Genomic DNA, 19,645 nt, shown 5'->3' with positions numbered 1-19,645 from the left:
CTCGTCCCCGGTCGCTCCCTCCCGTCCCGACTCTGCACCAGGCGCGCCTTCGGCTGGCGTTCATCTTCTGCCACTGCCGCCTCGGTGGGAGCGCACAGTGGGTCCCCGTGGGTGCCGAAGGGAGCGCCTCTGGGGCTGGCGAATTTCCCCATCTCTAGTGGAAAGCTTTCTTACTTTGCTTTTGATGTCTGTTTTTCAGATCAGCCTTGTGCAAGAGACTTTTTTCAATGGTGGAAATGTTTTGTAATCTGCATCGTCCAGTATGGCAGCCACTAGCCACATGCAGCCTTTGAACATTTGAAATGTGGCTTGTGTGACTAAGAAACTGACATTAAGTTTTAAAAACCACCCGTGGCTAATAACTACCATGCTGGTTGGCACCGCCCTGGACTGAGCCTCCGGGTCGGCAGTGGAATTTGGGAGGCGTGAAGAAGTCTTCGTGAATAAAGCAGATGAGGAGTGGGGAAATTAAAATTTGTTCAGAGTTTACGTTTAGCAGCTGTTGCGCAGCTGAGGTTAGGGACCTGTGCTGTATTGTGTCAGTCTTGCAGTGTTCGTCAGACGCGGTGAAGGTACACTTTAAAAGAGCGAGCTGCATGTGGGATTGGAAGTTTGCTAGTCAGATTTGCTTTTAAGTATTGTAACTTCTCATTCCTTTTCTTGAATATACATGGTCTCTGGGCTGCTGGACTTGGAGCCTCTTGGTTCTGCCAGTTGCAGCCGGCTCTGTCTTCCTGTACTCTCTGGAGCCCACTCAGTAGCTGGGGGGCCAGGGACCGTGCTGGAAGGGCGCTCCGGGCTCTCTGTGCCCTTGGCATCGGTCTCGTTTCTTTTGTGGGAACAGAAGAGTGATGCCCTTGTAGGTGTTTTTCACAGGAACAGGTAAAGGCTACCGCCAGTGTCCATTCCACTGACTGTCCTTTGGGGACCAGTCACGGGGAAGAGAACATACGGGTCACCCAGATCAGAGGTGAGGCTCCGAGGCTCGGGCCGCTCTGCCCCCGGAGCAGACCCCTTCCTCCCCGCGTGGAGGCGCGCGCCCCCTGGGAGCGCAGGGAGCAGTCCGCTCTTGCTTTTTTTCTGCACCGCTGCCTGTCTGCAGATATTTGTAGTTGTCACACCTTGGGGTGTGCTCTGGGGATGTTGCCGGACAGCCCCAGGTGTCAGCAGTGCCAAGGTTGGGAACGTGCACTGAAACTAACATGCACCCTGCGGTGAGAAAACAGTTTGCCTTGGCCTGTATCAGCTATCTTCGCTGCATGACAAACTCCTCCGATCCTGATGACTCAGGACAATAACCAGCACGCTCGCTGCTGTCGTCAGGGCGCGGCTCAGCTCTGGGCAGGCCGGCTGGGCTTCTGTTTGCAGTCAGCGGTGGGTGGGCTGGGGCCTGTCCTTCCTGGGTGGCCTCTGCAGTGTGGCTTTAGCCAGGGCGCCTCTGTCCTCCTCCACGTGCCCTCTCCACAGGCCAGCTCGGGCCTCTGTGGGGCCGAGTTTCAAAGGACTGGAGCAGAAGGTGCTCGGCCTCGAGGCAGTGCCTAGGTGCCGCACAGTGTCACCTTGGCTGCCCTCTGGGGGCCCTCTGGGGGTCAAAGCGAGTTACAAGACGCAGCCCGGACACGAAATGTAGGGACCTCTGGCTCTTGATGGGGAGTGCCCACCAAGGAATCTGTGGCCATTTTTATCCATTGCAGACCTTTCTGTAGCATGACACTTAGGATTGCCTGCGTTAGGATGTCCAGTTAATTAAGATTTCTGGGGAGTGGATTCCAGAAATGAACGGAAAGGCATCGCTTTCTTCAGCAGGTATTTGCCAGATACTGTGATCAGGGCACCTTGCTTGGTGATTAGTAAGTGATTGGGAAATGGCTTCTCATCTTTCATTCTCTGGGGGGAGACGGTGAGCTAGAGAGTAAGCAGATTTCTCTAGTTCGGTCAGATACTGGGTGAGAAGGGGCACTTGGTTTAGGGTGATTGGCGAAGGCCTTTCCGAGCAGATGACACCCGAGTGTTGAGAAGGAGCCCTGGAAGGTGAAGAGCCTGAGTCCCTCGGGTGCAGAGAGCCGCGATCGCACGCCGTGGGGTGGGAGGGGCGGCGGCGCGTCCAGGGAGTGGGGCGGTCGTCGAGGCTGCAGAGGGAGGGCCCGGGGCACCGCGCCAGTTCGCCCAGGGCAGCGTCCGTTTACAGCCGGTGGCCGGGGCCCGTCTGATGCCTTCTCTGACTTTCAGAAGTGCCTGGCGAGGCCACTGCATCTTCTCGTTACCACACTGCGGAAAGAAGGGGAGTTTTTGGAGGGCCGCAGTGGTAAGCCAGTGTATGATTTTAAGCAGAAGTGACACGTGTGACTTTTAAAAGGTGGTTCACATTGCCGAATGAAGAATGGATTGTTGGGAAAATGGAGGCAAAGGTTGTGTCAAGGAGACCGTTGCTGGCTGAGGCCGGGGCCGGAGGAAGTGGAAAGCAGCAGATTCCTGTCTGCTGGGAGGAAAGCTCGCCCGAGCGCCGACGGCCTGGCCAGAGGGGACGAGGGACGAGGAGGGGCACAGCATCTCGGATGATCCCTCAGTGTTCGCGAACCTGGGTGTTGGGGATGTCGGGCACCGAGACGAGGCCACATGGGGGGCAGGTTGGTTGGCTGTCCCATGGGAATCGGGAGCTGCACTTGGGACACAGGACAGCCATGTGCACGGCGTTGGCTCACTGGTGTGTTGGCCTGGAGTCCAGTCTGGAGTCCTAGACCATGTTTAAAGTTTGCGAACGGCGCCGTGCCCCGTGCCCGCTGCAGTCTGACGGGGGAGACAGCGCCGCCGGAAGGAGGGCGGGGAGGGGTCGATTGTGTGGGCCGCTGTGGGGGATCCGGCGAGAAGGGGTGGAAAGGTTTCTTTTAGCTCTGAGGACTGCAGGCACTAGGTGACGCGATGGGGAGTGAGAGCAGATTGGAGTTGAGACGTGAGTCGAAGGGAGACCACCCAGGGAGATGTGGCTTCCCGAAGCTGGACTCGGGGCAGGGAAGGGCAGTGTAGAGACTGTGCAGTCGTTTGGGTGATCTCGCACCGGGCTGGGCTGTGTGACTGCACCCGAGGTCTTGTCAGGCGCAGATCCCGACTCAGCCTTCTGAACAAGTTCCCGGTGCCTCTGTCATCTCTGGTCCCTGGACCACACACCGAGACGCGAGTTCCCTCGATGTCGACAGAGCGAAGCGGGTGGAGGAAGTTGGTGCAGCAGAGGGCGGCAGCAGACGGCTCCAAGCCTTACGAAAGCTGGGGGGAGGGTTCTTATCTGTCCCTCTGCCCACAGGCCTGTCGCGTTACTGTGCCAGCTGGTCACTTGGCCTTTCATTTCAGCTGGTCTCTTGGCTTCAGAAGTTGTCCTAATCAGTCTGCCACTCTCTCCAGTTGAGCAAGTTAGCTGTGACGCAGACACGTGATAGGCCATATCCTCATGAACTCTCGTGAGGTTGAAAGGCAGGCAGTTCGAATCAGCATGAGACTTAATTTGTCTCACATCTGAGAAATGGGCCGAGCCAGTTAGTGCAGCAGACAGCCCCTTATCGTCATTTCAACAGCTCCCCTGTGCATGAGCCTCCAGAAAGTGCCTGCTAAACTCAGAGCTTTAAGGTTTGGAAGAAATGGTGAGATTAAGAAAGATGGCTTTGATTGAGAGGGGGAGGGATTTGGTTTCAAACAAAACACAAGATTGTTTTTGAATCCTAAGACACAGAGCAAGGCCGTGTTCTAAGTCGGTGCTGGTTAATGTTGGTTTTCCCTGATAAGCTGAATACACGTAACTGGAGTGTCATACCTGCCGACCTGTTATGAGATGGGGACGTTCTTGGGGAGGAGGTTTGAGGGTAACTCGGTCATTTGAGGAGTGGGGGGAAACACGTGGAGGAGGAGCTGGCTCCCGGAGGGATGACTGCGATTAGACAGACAGGTTCCTCTCCCCGCCCAGTCTTTCCTGCTCATTGTTCCTGTGGCTGAGATGGCCGACATTTGGGGCGGGGACAATGAGAAGGCTCCAGCTGCACCTGTGCTTCTGCTCCTGCCCCTGCCACAGTTTCCTCCCACGTGGAGATAGGAGGGGAAGGACGTCTGGGGGCCGCGATCTCTGACTGTCATTAAGCTTCTGTCCTGAATGTTTAGCTCAGAGAAACTTTATGGCTGTTTCAGATCTTCATGTTTTTACAGAAGCCAGTAATTTGAGTCACTGTCTTAGATGACACGTGCTCAGAAAAGACAAAGGAGAAGTTCATGGTCAGAGCCGCGGGTCTCCTTTGTAAATCGCTCATTCCTTCATGGACACCGACTTTAGAAGTTCTTTCTTTTTTTTGAGTTCCTAGGGAAATAGACCAGTGCCCTTTTTTTTTAATGGTGGTTAGGCCTAAAACTTTTCTCTTTTTAATAATAAAAAAAAAAACAACCTTTAAGTCAGTTAGGCCTATATGAAGAGGACCTAGGTACATCATCGAAGGGCTTACAGAGTTTGAAAACAGGCACGAGTGCCGAGCTGGAGCGCAGTTGGCCTGCATGCGTGTGCCGGGGCATTTTAAAGACGTCACTCAGTTCGGAGGAGGAAATGCTTGAGAGGAGTCGGCTTCTTAAATGAAAGACGAGGGGGAAATGTTCTATAAAAGATGTGAGATCAGCTCATAGTCTGTTGGAAAAATTAAAGTCGAAAACTACATTCCACAGCACATAAGACTCTGGATGGATTAAAGATTTAAATGTAAAAATTAAGACATGGAAGTATTTGAAAAATACAAGGGGAAATATTTTATAGTCATTGTGGTGGGTGTGTGCAGGGGAGTGGTTCTCAGCATGACATTAAGGCTGTAAAGTCATGAAAAGATTGCCCGCTTAAATCCCCAGCACATGCCTAGAGCAGAAAGCACCTGACGGGGGACCTTTGAACTGTAGTTCAAAGGCAAGCAGGTTGGAGAATAGATTAGAAATATGTATGATAAAGGGTTAATACCCTTAGTGTAAAATGAGCATTTCCAAAATAAATCGTTCCAGCAGTTTTATTTTTAGGAATTTATCCAAAGGAAAAAAAAGATAGGGCTACCTACTACAAAATTAGCTATGAAAACAAATAGTCTCTTAGAAATTTTGGTATAAAAGCAGAAATTGTCAGTAATCACCACGTGGAGGCTCTGCGAGGACAGAGGTCTTCATCTTTTTTGTTCCCTTGTGGTATTTCCTCTAACGGTGCCTGGAACATCGTGCATCTCAACACATAATGCGGAATGAATGAATGCATCTGAATGCTCATCAGCAGCGTTGGGTTAAATTAAAATGCACTTATAGGATCCTCTGCAGCTGTTCAAACATTTAAGGGGGGCCCTTCTTTGTTGTCACGAGATGACCACCATGCAGTAAATGGGGGGGACATACATTTCAGAATATATGTAAGTTTGGGGAAGATGGTGTCATTTGTGAAAAATTATGCACCTGTGTATCAAACAGTCTGGAGGAAGCATGGTCCCCTGTGAAACGGGTCTCATCTCTTGGAGGTAGACGGGCGAGGAACAGCATGGAGTAAGTTATCATTGAGGTATCGTTTTCTCTGTATTTTTTTGTGGAAAATTGGCCAAGATCATGATAATTAGGAAAAAGATATTTTCATTTTGTAAAAAATAAAAGCAGGTCATGTTTGGAAGTATTAGATGCTCTCTCAAAGTTGGCATGACTCAAACGAGCATATTATAGGAATTCTATAGCTCTAGCTTATTCGCCTTTAGTTTTTAATCGAGGTATAACTGACTGAGTTTGCCTTTGAGGTAAAAGATTTTGTTGGCACTGTTTCATGGCATTGCATATTTGTTTTCCCCCTGCATCCTTTTACTAGTTCTTGTGTGGAATGGATGCCATAGATGCTGTTGTTGTTGGTGTAGCGACTGCAGTCTGGCTTTTTAAAATAAGGGTACTTTTCAGTAGCGTTAGATAGTGACTCTTCAGTAAGTGTGTGCAAGGCAGCCTGGCTCAACTGATTGACGGCCAGGTGAAGTTCAGCTGGTCAGGCCAGGTGGAGCCCCTGTGGAGAGTGTCGGGGAAGGTGTGTAAATTGAGAGGTAGAATTCTAATTACCTAAAGGATCGATTTACAGGGGTGGGAGATCCTTTTTATAATGCAATTTTCAAAGTTGATTGGCAAAATTAGTTTTGACTTAAAGCATCGTTTCCTGGAGTGCAGCGTGCCGGTGTGTCTGGTGTGACCATACCCTCGAGGACGATGGAACGGAACCCACAATGATGGTCCCGGGGGCCGGTGGTCCATTGCGAGACAGGGACGAGATCGACGGGACGGAGTTGCTTTCCTTCGCTGTTTTTCTGTGACCACTCATGTGCTGACGTGATCTGAGCGGGTGGGGCCATCTCTGCGCGGAGGTATAGACAGGTTTTCTAAATACGTCGTCCAGGTAGCGAACTTGGGGGCCGCGGCCGTGGCTCGCGCAGTGTGAGAAGTTACCTGGTGAGCCGCTTCCACTCCGATGGTTGCCATAGTGTCCTCCTTGCCTTTTGTCCCCGCCAGACCTCTGGGGGTTCCTGCTTGGAACGTTCCACCCATACGGGGAGGACAAGGCCCTCTGGCTGAGGTCATCCTCTCTGCCCGAAGGGGCAGCTCTGGGTGCCCCCGGGATGAGGGGACTGAGGGGTCCCAGCAGTCCCTGAGCTGCACCGGAAGTCCTGGTTCCTTTTCCGGGTCACCCCACGCTGGATTGCCAGGTCGCGTCCTCGCATGCTGTGCGGTAGAGCGCGGAGTCCACGTGAGCGGCGGCGGGGCGCGTTGCCGAGCAGGACGTGTTTTTGTACCCCAACAGTTCAGGTGTCAGAAGCAGAAGCTTCCACGCCGACCCCGAGCGGTTTGCCATTGCGCACCTCGCTGCCTGCCCCGTGACGTGACGTGACCTCTGTCGCTGTCCTTCCCGCGATCCCCGCAGCCCAGGAACACCTGCTGCGTTCAGCGGTCACGTTTGTCCCTTAATCTGGAACCGCCTTCCTTGCAGGCCCGTTATCTTGAGAGCAGCTTCACTTTGGCGCTGTTGGCTTCCTCAGGGTTAATTCAGGGTTTGCATCGTGGACACAATATCACAAAATGTCATGTCCTGGCCTCCTTTGCTGTGGGTTTCTGAGACTCAGCAGTGCTTCGAGGGTCTGTCCTTCCAAACCCCTCAAGGCTTGAGCGTTGTCCCCTGTGTCCCCACCTCAGCTGCACTGCGCAGATGGGGCCTGTGGGGATGCTGGCTTCTGCCCGCCCAGCTTTTTCCCACCCGCCCCGATGTCTAAGGTCTCTGAGGTGCGCCTGTCCCCAAGGCCTTGTAGATCTGCTTTCCGGGGAGTGCCTTCCGATAAGCAAGGGCCAGCGAGTTCCTCTTAGGTTTTTTCTGGGAGTGCTAAGATTAGGAAGTCAGTTTCTCTTGGTGAGTTTATCGGTTATTGTCCAAGTTACAGCCCACATCTAAGGCAGGAGACAGAGGTGAGGCCCTTCGGGTGGAGCTGGCGCCTAGCGGGTGCTGGGGTGCTGCTGGCAGGGTTGCGAGGCGCCCAGCCTCCCTCCTGCTTTCAGCGCCACCCCGCCCCTTGTTTTCCCTCTGAGACCCAGCTTTGAGTCTTAAAGCCAAGCTAAGATTCCCAAATTCCTGGCATCTCTAGTGTCTCTGGGGTTTTCACAGTGCCCGGAGGCCAAAATAAACACCTGAAATTCCCTTTATTGATCTTTAAGTCCAAGCGTCTTAAGTATTTCTGTCCTAAGGGTGTAGTAGCCATTTGAGAAAGCAACACCCATAAACCTGAAGGAAACATACTTTATCCTTAAATAAAACGCTGTGTTAACGAGTGGGCTGTACAGCTTCTCCGACTCCAGAATCAGATGGCACCGCCACCTTCATTTCCTGTTCCTGTTGATTTTCATGCAGCGCTTGCCTTTTTTTTTTTAAATCAAAATAACCACTGAAAACCCAGCTTCGCAAGGATGTGATGTCATCGGAAGGGGTGTAGCGCCACCTGCTGTTGGGATTGCGAACCGTCTCCAGCTGGCCGTTCCCTTTGTCATCTATCTGTTGCGGTCCCCTCCCTGTGGTGCCCTGTGGGTTTGCCGCAGCGTCCCAGGCGCCTTGCCGGGCAGTCGGGCGCTGGGTTTACTGGCTCACAGTCAGCCTGAACTGGTCGCCGCAGCCTGGGGGTGTGTTCCCAGAGGGGGCTTGCCCACGGGAAGTACCCAAGTGAGGGCGGAAGGAGGGCTCTTCCCCTTTCCAGGGGTGAAAGTTGAGTTGTTTCAGTGCCCTCTGTCACCAGAGGGGAAATTACAGGCGCGCGGGAGAAATCAGTGGGTGTCGACTAAGGCGGCCTCCCCAGCGTTCGTAGTGTGGTTTCTGTGGGAAAATGCAGTTTATCGTCTAAGAAACTACTTAAAAATGGACTTTGGGAAGGTCACCTGTAAGTTTCTTGACATTTGTGATGGACGAACTGAGAACAAGTGCTCTGTCCAGTACCAAGTGACCACCTGCACTAGGTGTTCTCCGATGCTGGCTGCAGCCAGAACTAAAAACACTGAATTCAAAACAGTACAAAGGACTGTTTTTGACACAGCAAATGGACAAGACAGTGAGGGTAGTCCTGCTTTTAAAGGGAAAAAACGAAAGGTCTGCAGTTGTCCTTTTTATTTTTTAGGGCCACATGCATCTGTCGACCATACATTTTGGGGAATTGAATGATTACTTGATGCACAGTTGACCCTTGAACATCTCAGGGGTCAAGGGCACCAGCCTCCTGTGCAGTTGGAATCCGCATGTGACCCTGCAGGCCCCCCACTTAGGCAGAGTCCGGGTCAAGAGTTGACCCTTGAACAACACAGGCTTGGACTGCGCTGGCCAGTCGCGGGGATCCTGCGTAAGTGGGCCCATGCTGGTCTGATGCGCGTTGTTCGGGGGGTTGACAGTCGTTTACGTTTGGGTGTATGTGATGCTTTATAGCTGGTTTTCTTCAGATAGTTAAGTGGTGCCAGAGTGAAGAGACAGATGCCTGTGTAGCTTAGAGGGAGCAGTTTGTTACTACGTTAGAGATGCCAGCCATTGTTTCGCCCGTGTTCCCATTTAGGGTTCCCACGCACAGTCCCTGCGGCAGGCCCCACCCATAGTTCGTCCTCTCCTTTGTCACAGCTGACAGGCCACCTGGCCTGAGGACAGTGAGCCGGGGAGCTGGTGCAGGATTCTTTCTAGAAACAGAGACACCATTGACCCTGGATGGTATACGTTGTATATGGAATTATAGGTGGGTTTGGACCATGCACAGGATGGCGAGTTGGCTAAGAGCGAGCATGGCAGAGGAGTAGAGGAAGTGCACCCAGGAAAACAGGTCCCCGAGAGCCAGCCCAGGCTGGGCTCTGGTTCCTGTTTCCGCTTTGTCATTTCCAGTGGGGATGACATGCTTCCTGTCCTTGGACCTGTCCAGTCTCTCCAGTTCCCAGTGGGATTTTCTCTCCTTGGCAAACAGAAGCACCTTGACTAGAACAGTTAAGCTTTCGTGTGGGGGCAGAGCTGAGGGGAATCAGGAGTCATTTTATTTTTCATTTCTAAAATTAACCATTTCTCCAAACATGCAGTTGTTAATATTAAATTTGTTTTCTTTTAAGGTTTTGCATTGGCAAACAAGACTCTGAGACAGATAATTAGAAAATGAGTTTATTTATCCAGGGAAAATATAGGAAGTGATTAAAAATCAGAATATGCTGTCCATGTAGCTTGACTTCCCTGAACGTCTTCACTGTGTCACTGTGTTCCAAATACATTACTCAGAAGGTTCCACAGTTACATGAGCCTCTTTCCTATTCTTTCTGAATTAATGCTGTTTGGGGCTTTAGAAGAAAAATCGGCTGCTGTCAAAATTTACATTCTCGATCATCCCAGCGCATCACCAGATTGGTAATTACTACGTTAGGTAGGGTCGGGAGGAGGAAAAAAACGCTCATTAAAGAAAAACATAAACAAATGTCAGAGGGTCGGGATGCCGCGTCGTGCCGCCCCCTGCACTAAGACGGGGTGGAGAGCGAGGTGGCCGCGGGCCCTCTCCTGAGCTCCGGGGGTCCTCTCCGGGTGTCTTCTCGTTATGTCCCCCGGGTCTCCTGCCACAGCCACGCTTCCCTCCGAGATCCGCTCTCCTCACGGGGCAGCGGACCCAGGGGCCTCGGCGGCCTCGCGTCTGCCGTCCTGCCGGGGGACGAGTGTTCGCTTCGTTTGCTTTGTAATTATTCCTAATTAATAACCGCGATAGAATTTGGGTTAATGCAGCCTGGTTTCTCATATTCAGTAAGCTTCTTGGCGAATTCCTGTGACGTGATTCTTTGATCAGGAATTTCATCTTACTTGAGTAGTTCTTGCTTAAGGCTTAGGAAGGGAAGTCTGGAGCTAACAGGCAACATGTAGGGCCTCCTTCAAGCAGATTTTTGGTGTTTCTTTTCTGCTGCTTTGCTGGGGCCCCGTTCTCCCCACTTTCTTTTCAGCCACAGCTTTTTTATACCAACAAGGTTTCATGTAAGCGAGGGCTAGCAGTTGGATTAAGTATCCAGGAACGGAGAAAATGAAGTAGTAACTTCCCGTCACATCCAGAGGGTAAGAAGTGGCGGGATTTATCAGTGTTCGGTTTAAGCAGGTGAGACGCTTTTCCCTCGCAGGACTGTCCTCAGGGCCTTCAGTTAGGCTGGGTCGTGTGACTTCTCTCGCACCTTTTATAAAAGACCTCCGGCCCCTCATCTAAACTTCGCACCTGGTTTTTGTCCTTAACGCTGGGCAGCACCTGGTGTGTCACAGTTCAGTGCTTATGTTGTCTGCCTGGCCTTCCCGCACCAGCCAGTGCTGTCCCTGACGGGGTCTCGTCGCGGAGCCCCCTGCGCTTCCGGGCCGGGCACGACAGACGCGTGGTAACATTCGTCGGGTGCGTGAACGAAGCCTCACAGACGCGAACCCAGGTGTCGAGGCCATTTTGTTGTTAAACGTCTCATCACCAGTCCAGAATGTGCGTCCCGTTTGAGTGCTGTGTGTCGCGTGGCGACGTGCGCTTCAGCGGGGCGCCCGTCCCTGGCACGGAGGGCCCCCCGCGCCCCGCCGCTTTTCCAGCCGTGACCGCGTCCTGAGTGCGGAGCCCCGCCGAGCTGTGCCAAGCGCTGCGCGGCTCCGAATCACGCGTTCCCGCCTCTCTCCCGTCCCCATCACACGGGAGATGTGGGGACACTTCCAGTGCAGCTTTTACAAGAAACATGACACTCGTGTCTCCAGCTCATGAGATTGGAAGGCATGTCCTTTTTCTTAATAATGGGAGAATATTTCTGTCAAGGCAAAAGCGCATTCACGTTCCCGGGGATTCTGTCTAACAGACCAGCGTCCGGGGTCTCGGTCCCCATCTGGTGGCGAGCAGCAGCGTCGCCCGGAGTGCTCGTGGGCTGTGTTTGCCATCCTCAGGCCTCAGGGACGAGAGTCCCAGAGGGTGGGGGCTCCTGGGAACGTGGTGGGAAGCGGGGCTTAAAATCAGGTGAGGCCACAAAGGTGGTTTCCTTTCGCAGGAGGGGTATTGAAGACTCAGAATTCAGGAAGATAAACTCGGGGGCGAGGCACCCCGCGGGTCGCGGCGGCGGGGTCGGAGGGGTAGTCAGCTCCTTGGAGACGGGGGAGCTGGCCGGTGCAGCTGGCCGGTGCAGCGGGCGGGGGACGGGCACTGGAGGGAACTGGGTGGTGCCCGGGTGGGAAGGGGCTCTTGGGTCTGTCTTTGAGGAGGGTGGTGTGGTGGCCCTCGGTGTTGGGAGGGGTTGAGCCCTGGGGGCCCTGCGGTGTCTGGAGCCCTAGGACTTGGGGTGCAGTTGGGGGAAGGGCGTGACCGGGAGGGGGGAGACCTGCAGAAGAGCAGCGTCCCCTAAGCCAGCGGGAGCAGGGGTTGGCGGGGAGCGGGCCATCGGGTGTGGCCGCAGCCCCAGTGGGAGACGTGGGTATGGAACTGGAGGCAGCCACTCGAGCTTGGCAGACAGGACGGGCTGGAATTTGGGAGTTCCCCGGCAGAGACCGCTGGAGAAGCCATTGACGGGGAAGCCACGTCCTTATTTGCAGGCACCTAGGGAATAGGTGCAGGGCGGGGCTGGTGTGGCACGCAGGTCATTTCCTTAGAGTGATTTGATTGCAAGAAACAAACCAACTGAAGCTCCAGATTGAAGGAAAGCAGGAAGGATGGATGGATTCTGAGCACCTGAGCGCAGGGCGCCTGGGAAGGGCGGGCCGAGGACAGCAGGGAGCGCTCCCCTCAGTCCGTGTCGCCCTTCCCTCTGTGCTCAGCCCACACCGTGAGGGGCGGCCAGCCGCAGCCTTCCAGCTCACGTGTCCCCTGCAGACGCGGAGAGCTTGCCCCACTCACAGTCTCAGTGTCCACGTGACGGGGGCTGGCGCTTGTTTGGTCTGACTTGCGCTGGGTGCCCACCCCGGTCGGGTCGGCTGCGACTGGGCGAGTTGGACACGGGGTCGTGCAGTCTGCATATGCTGCCGGGAGTCAGTGGACATTCCCGAGACGGGGGTTTGGAGGAGGGACAGTGGAGGCAGCTCTTAGAATAGCTGCTCTGTAAGCTGAACAGCTTCCCCCCCCACCACCACCAGGAAAAGAAATGTGCACAGCGGCAGTTAAGGCCAGGCATGGCCCTGGGGGACAGGCACAGACAGCCCTGGGGGACAGGCACGGGGGGACGGCCCGGCGGGACAGGCACAGTCCTGAAGGACAGCCCGATGGCACAGGACAGGTGGATCTGGAGAGCGGGGGAGCGCGGTTAGGTGGGGTGGGCATCAGGGCGGCCCCGTGAGGACGAGTCACTCGACCCTCAAAGCTCTGGCTCTGAGGGTCGAGTGACGTTTCCTGGCAGAGGGGAGGGCAGGGCAGGGGAAGAAGTACGAGCAAAGGGACAAATCTTAATTTTTGTCTCTGATTTTCTTTGTTTTTGAAAACGTCCACAGGCTCCTTGTTTCTAAATGAGAGTGAGGGTGGTGGCATCGTCAGCCCCGGCTGGACTCGAGTCGCCGGCTGTGACCTAGCTCTGCCTCTCACTCTTCACAGAACTTTGAGCTAGTTACTGACCTTTCTTCGCCTCAAGTGTCTTCTGTAATTTTAGAGAATTAAAATTACAAGGGGTGGTGGTAACAGTACATACCCTACAGGTGACTGAGGGATTAATTGGTTGATGCGTATACGGGACTCAGCAGCGTAGCATCTGGCACATAGCAGTGCTTGATAAACTTTATTGCTGGTTAAAAAGATTTTGAGCTGTGTATTTTTCAGCTATACTTTGAAATCTGATTTGGTGGTGTAGAGCATGCCAGTTACGTGGTCCCTAGCAGAAGGGGTGTACCCAGGGCGCGCTCACTGAGGGGCTGGGGCTCAGGTGCATGGTAGGCGTGGGGAGAAAGTCGGAGGGAGCTTTTCAGGGCACGTCGCATTGTTACCACCCTTCTGCAAAAAATGAACGATTTCCAGCAAAACTTGCCCCACGGATTCACTGTGTCTTGTGTGTAAAACCATAGTCAAGTGTTTAAAAGATTTATGTAACAAACACAAGGAATATTTGCAGGATAATTTAAAAAACAACTGAATACATTGAGAAATTTATTAGCAATTAGGGTCAACCCAAAGTGTTGGGGTGTGCCTGTCCTATGCCCCACACACCTTTGCATGTAGCAGGCGACCTTGGTCCCGGTATGGACAGGAGGTTCTCAGGGTAGCACTGTGTGGGGTCACTGCGTGCTGTGACATGGGAACCCTGCAGGCAGTGTTCTACGGGGCAGGCGACGGGTACAGGCCTCCAGCGTGGCACCGAGGACAGCGGTGCGTGCAGAGCCCCAGCCGGCTGGGGACGGGGTGATGGAGACTTTCTGTAGCTTGCAGGGCCAGACGAGTCCCCGACCCAGGACCGGGCTGCAGTCTAGCATGCAGGGGACAGCCCGGGCGTCCGCCTTCGGCCAGAAAAGCGAGGGCCGGTCCTGCAGAGCCGCGCTCGTCTTCGCGTGGGTCTGGGCCACGCAGGAGCCGGGCGGCTTCTTTGCCTTGTGTCTGGGAGAGGCGCACGCTTCTTCCTTGGCCCGTCGTCTTTGGGGAAGATACCCTGACGTCGAGAAGGTGGAGGGAGAGAGCTTGCCCCACTCACAGTTCGCAGCCTCCCGTCGGAGGAGTTCGCAGCCTCCAGCGCGCCGAGGGTGGGAGACCCCGCGCAGCCCGGCCGAGGCCCGGGGCGGCGAGACGTTTCCTCTGGTTTCTGTCGTTCTCTCTGGTCCTCTGCAAGGTATTAGAGATACACAGAGTGAGTGATCTGTCGCCCAGAGGTGAGAGTCAAGGATGCCGACCCGGAGCGGAAGCCGACCGGAGCTTCGGGCGGGCCTGAAAAGTCACTGTGATCACAGCGCGTTAGGTAGAAAACACTAAATGGGAAATGCCCAAATATTTGGGAATTAAACAAGTCAAAGATGACATCGCAATGGAAATTTGAAAATATTTTCATTTGAATGAAAACGAAAGCAGCGCCGGCGGGGGATCCGCAGACTCCGTGCTCACTGCAGAAGACGAGGCCTCGCTGGGCTGCGCTGCCGCCTCAGGAACTGGAAGGGCACGCTGACTTCAGAGCGGGCAGGAGGAAGACGACGACAGACATCCATGGACTCAGAAACAGACACGGTGGAGACAGGCAGTGAAACCGAAAGCTGGGCCTCGGGAAAGGTCACGCACTGTGAGACCTGCTCATCTCTGTGGGCAAGCCTCTCGCCACGCTGGGAAAAATAATACTTAAACACTTAAAACAGAAGTGAAATACGAACATTAAAAACGAAATAGTAATCCATTTATTTATAAAAGTACACTCTTAAAAACCGAAATGTATTGATCGTGTCATTTTAGATTTTGAAAAATACTGAAATAACAATACTCGTACAAATACGTGACCATTTTATTGTGCCAAGTTTTCCAGCCTGCTGAAGAAGCTTTTTACCGTATTGGTCAGTGGAAAAGTCGAGAAGTAATTAAAGGTACAGTAATTTCCTCTGACTTTAACTTTAGGTCATCCCATCAAAGGCATATTTTTAAAAGATTTATATTTGCCCTTTATTGATTTTGGTATTTTCCTCCCCCAACTTTTAATTTTGAGTAACTTCTTGAAGCTACAGAAACCGAAAGAGTAGGTCAGTGAACATTCTGCACTGTGCACCAGAATGTAGTAATTTGTAACTTTGGGGCCACATTTTCTTTATTTCTCTCCGCGCTCGATGGTGAAGCATTTCAGTGACGAAGATGTCCTGATCCTTCCGTCTTCACAGCCACAGCCTCGTGTCCTCTGAGCAAGGGTGCCCTTCACACGCGCCCCACGGTACCGGCGCGCCCCAGAACTTTACTATTGATGCAGTATTGCCCAGTCCAAGTTCACAGTTAAATTTCTTCAGTTTCCCCCTAAACATTTTTGTGCCCGTATTTTCAAATTCCGGGTCTGAGCTCACGTGTTGAAGATTTGGTTATCAGGTCGCTTAGGCTTCCTGCATCTTGAGCAGACTTTGCACCTTTTCTCCTCCGTCATGACGTTGACATTTTTGACAAGTTCAGGCCAATACCTTGTAATGTTTTACATTCTGGATTTTTACGTTGCCTCAAGATTGGATTCAGCCAAAACATTTTTGTCAGAAGTGCTCCCTGGGTGCCCTGGACTTCCCGCTCCGCTGAGCCTGAGGTGCCTGACGCGGGTTTGTTCTTGGCGACGACGAGTTCGATCACTGACTGCAGTGATGTCCGGATCTCCTGATTGTCACACCCTTTCTTTTTCATAATGAAGAAATAGTCTGTGAGTGATACTTTCAGGCCTTTGCCGATATCGAAACTTGACGTACTCTCACCCACTGACTTGAGCGTCCGTTGATCTTTGCCTGCTTCGTCTAGAGCCCCACACTCCAGAGCCTCACATTCTAGAGCCCCCCACTCTAGAGCCTCACACTCTAGAGCCTCACACTCTAGAGCCCCCACACTCCAGAGCCCCACACTCCAGAGTCCCACACTCCAGAGCCCCCCACACTCCAGAGCCCCACACTCCAGAGCCCCACACATGGTTTTCTAAATCTGTCATTCTTCCTGCATCTGTTTTACATTCCTTTGTAAAAAGTTTTACTTTTGCTCTGGTTTCTTTGTTTTACTTATTATTTACTGTGTACGTTTGTGTTCCTTTTTTTCTCAATGAGATACGTTCTATTCTAGTTCTTCCTTTTTACCCTCAGATGGCCGTAAATCTGGCTAGGGGCTCGCCTTCACGTTATCGGCGCGCTCCCTGCTTGTTCCAGACATCTTGGTCCTGGAGAATGACTCAGCAGCGGGCCGTGTACCTCGTCTCTCACCGGCTCCCAGTCCTCCCTGCAGAGCTCGCAGGGTTGGTCATGTGCCTGGCGTGGCCTGTGTCAGGGCTGGTAAAGGTCAGGTGGTCCATGTGTCACGTGCACAGTCCCTATAGGGCTGTGGTTAAACACCGTAAAGCCTGTGACACACCTGTGACTACACACGGGGCGGGACGCTGCTGTATATCTGCTCTCGGTCCATCTGGGCCGGGGCCTCGGCCTCCATGTGGCAGTCGGCGACGGCGCAGCGGCATGTGCCCCGTCCGGGGCTCTGGCGGTGCAGGTGCGCCTTTGCTTCGTTTGAACTTGGAACGCGGCTGGTAGGGTGTTCTCCAGGGGTGTCTCGGGGGCGTCTAGTCTTTGGTACTTAAACCTTCACGATGTGGCAGCGTGTCTCTGTACGGAGGAGCCTGTCTCAGTCGTGTTTAACATTGCTGAATGAACTCCACAGCGTCAGAGCATAGGCTCCGAGCATTGGTTTAATCAAGGGTCTTAAGCCACCCAGCCTTTGATGTCATAACTCCGTCTTGGGGACTCCGCTCTGAGGGGGCAGACGCTAGGGGGCGGGGGCAGACCACCTGGGCTGTCGGACACCCGTTAGAGTGAACCCTGGTACCCCGCGTTGCTGAGAAGGGCTCAGAGTCCAGCCCAGCTCCCGCCCTCTGTTGTCAGGAGGCCTCTCTGCTCTGACCGGGATGCAGGGCAGCTGTGCTCTGACTCAGCTCCCCCCTCCCCCGGGCCTGTGGCCTGTTCCAGCTTCGGCCTGTGGCGCGAGGGGACCCGTGCACGGCTGGCCTTCACTTCACCTGAAGCACAGGCCCGTGTGAAACTAGCTTCCTTGGATTTGCTTAGTTTCGTTTGTAGGGGTAGAGCCCCCTCTCTTTCTTCGCTCTGCATTGTGGGATAATTTTCCATGCTTTCCCCGCCGGGCGTGAGACCCCGCACCTTCAGCATCCAGCGTGGCGGCTGACGTTCCAGGCGTTGGCAGTGTGTTGAGTGAATGGGGGTTCCGGGGCTTGGACTCGTCGCGTCAGTAAGTGACGACGTTGTATCAGATAGACTTCAAAGCCCAAAGGCCTGACACAGGCTCAGGGGCAGGGGGCATGTTCTGGAAGCCTGGGGCTGAGCTGCCAGAGGATGAGAGGAGACGGCTGGACCACAGTGCTCCTTCCTGCCTTCTGCAGGCGGAGGACGCCTCTGTTGTCGGTGTCGTCGGGTGGGAGAGGGGTCGGGATGCTGACAGTGTTGGGTTTGCCTGTGAAAGTGATGATACATTTCTATTTTTTTAAATCTATGGTTCGAATTTTATTTTACATACATTTAGAATTTTAACTAAAAGTGGGTCTATAAACTGTTCAACCTTTTTCTTGGATTTTATGTTTGTATCTTCCCTTACCCTCCTAGAACTTCCCTTACGGGTTGCTGCTACTAAAAAGATTAACTAGAGAAAATCGAGTGTGGAGCGGCTGCCCCTGGGGCTGTCTTCAGAGGAACCGGGCCGCCTTTCTCCGTACCCAGAGTGGCCTCTCCGGCCGCCCCTCCAGGCGCCCGCAGCCAGGTGCAGCCACCTCGTTGTCAGCCCCTGGCCCTCTGCAGTGGCAACAGCGATGGCTGTGCTTTTGTTGCACCCCAGTCCCTGCTCTTCTGGGGGGTGGCTCCTGTTTCGAGGTCACATTGGTGTGCTGCCGCCTGGGACAGTGGTTTTGTCCCCTGCACAGGACAGTCAGGAGGAGAGCCCCCCCTTGGGTCTTTTCAGGCAGAGGTGCGTCCGGACACCCCCGCGAGAGAATCCTGGCCGTGGTGGGTTTGGTGGCGCCCTCAGCACTCTCCCTCCCACCATGTAGGCGCTAGGGGGCGGGGACACTCCGGTGGCCTTCTGAGCCACAAGGCAATCTGGGCATTTGAATTCGAGCAAACCATGATACATCTTTCATACGATCTTTATTTTTCCACCTGTCTCTTCTCTTCATGTGGAAAATACCTGAAAGGATTTGTATTTGGAGATTGCAGTAATTGTGACAATCACTTTAAATGAGCAGATCCCGCCTGGCCTTACGTTGCCCCCCAGGGCCACGTAGTGGTGTCTGGAGACGGTTCGGGTTGGCACGGCTGGGGCAGGGGTGCTACTGAATGTCCAGCGGCAGAGAGGCTGCTTGCCCCTGCCCCACGGCTGCGCGGGACAAGCCCGAGCTTGGTCGCAGCATGTGCAGCGTAGCGTGATTGCCAAAGGAAAATGTTTTGTTAAATAAGTGCCTTAGGATTCACAGTTCCACGGGGGGACATTTCCACTTCCTGAGACGTCACGCGCCCTCTGGGCTAGAATGTGCAGGGGGGTTTGTCCGTCAGCCGACAAGCAGGCGGTAACCTGTGAAACATCCCAAGTGGCCCTGCACTCAGAGTTTAACTTGGAGAGGTTAGAAAACATACTTAGACATTTTGAAACTCAGTTTCCAGAAAGAAACAGGCGATAGTGCAGAAGAAATCCAGAATTCAGTATGTTTTCGTTCTGGCTGCCGTGTGGTGGGAGGAGCGTTGAGGGCAGCACTGGGGCGTCTGGCTCCCAGTGACCGCCTCCTGGACCTTGGGCCCAGGCTGGGGTGGCACCCACAGGCACTCGGGCAGTGTTGGCCAGGGCTTGCTTTTGGGATTCAGATGAGGTCCCCTCCTTGTCTGAGGGGAAGTCTGCAACAGATTACTCAGAAGCTTCTTTGAACTGAGGTGCTTTTTTTTTTTTTACTGTTACTGTGACTTTTCTAGTAACAGGATTCTAAACACCGCTTCCTTCCAATACTTTTCGGTTTAATTTAGGGTATTTTCCCTGAGGCGCTAAAGAGTTTTCGAAAAGAAATTGAAATTAGATTTCTTTTCACACCGAAGAACTGAATGCTAGGTTAATACAAAGTACCAAGTAAAATGATTTAGGACTAGTCCGGGTGATGGGAAAGGGGGTGCGTTTACTGCTCCCTAAAGTGGACGGATTGTCGTTCCTTGAAGCCTGAATGCAATTAAAACACATCCTGTTCTCTGTCTGTTGCAGGTAATTTTGTGTGTATTGGAGACCAGACCTGAAGCACTTCTGAATTTAAGGTAATTTTGATGCGATTAATCCTTATCACTTTTTAAAGTACTATATTTAAATTTCTTTAGGGTTTCTTTTTTTAATAACCTGGTTTCGCCCATTTCTTTTTCAAGCCCACAGTTGGTTCTTAGAACAAATGGATCCTGAGTAGGGCGTTTTCTTAAAAGGCTCTGTCTAGTGGGTCAGCA

The 19,645-nt window shown here is 53.2% G+C and overlaps 1 protein-coding gene across 1 annotated transcript in view; it reads left to right on the top strand.

Moving 5' to 3' along the window:
* Positions 1 to 19,645, top strand: part of GNB1 (G protein subunit beta 1) — a 65,377-nt gene that overhangs the window by 12,856 nt on the left and 32,876 nt on the right. Inside the window, exon 2 of the mRNA XM_006903910.3 lies at positions 19,416 to 19,465. The gene's annotated coding sequence lies outside the window, so the exon portion shown is untranslated. The remainder of the gene's footprint in view (positions 1 to 19,415; positions 19,466 to 19,645) is intronic.

This window comes from Pteropus alecto, unplaced genomic scaffold, assembly GCF_000325575.1.
Source record: "Pteropus alecto unplaced genomic scaffold, ASM32557v1 scaffold700, whole genome shotgun sequence".
Classification (NCBI taxonomy): domain Eukaryota; kingdom Metazoa; phylum Chordata; class Mammalia; order Chiroptera; family Pteropodidae; genus Pteropus; species Pteropus alecto.
This window is presented reverse-complemented; position numbering and strand designations above follow the sequence as displayed.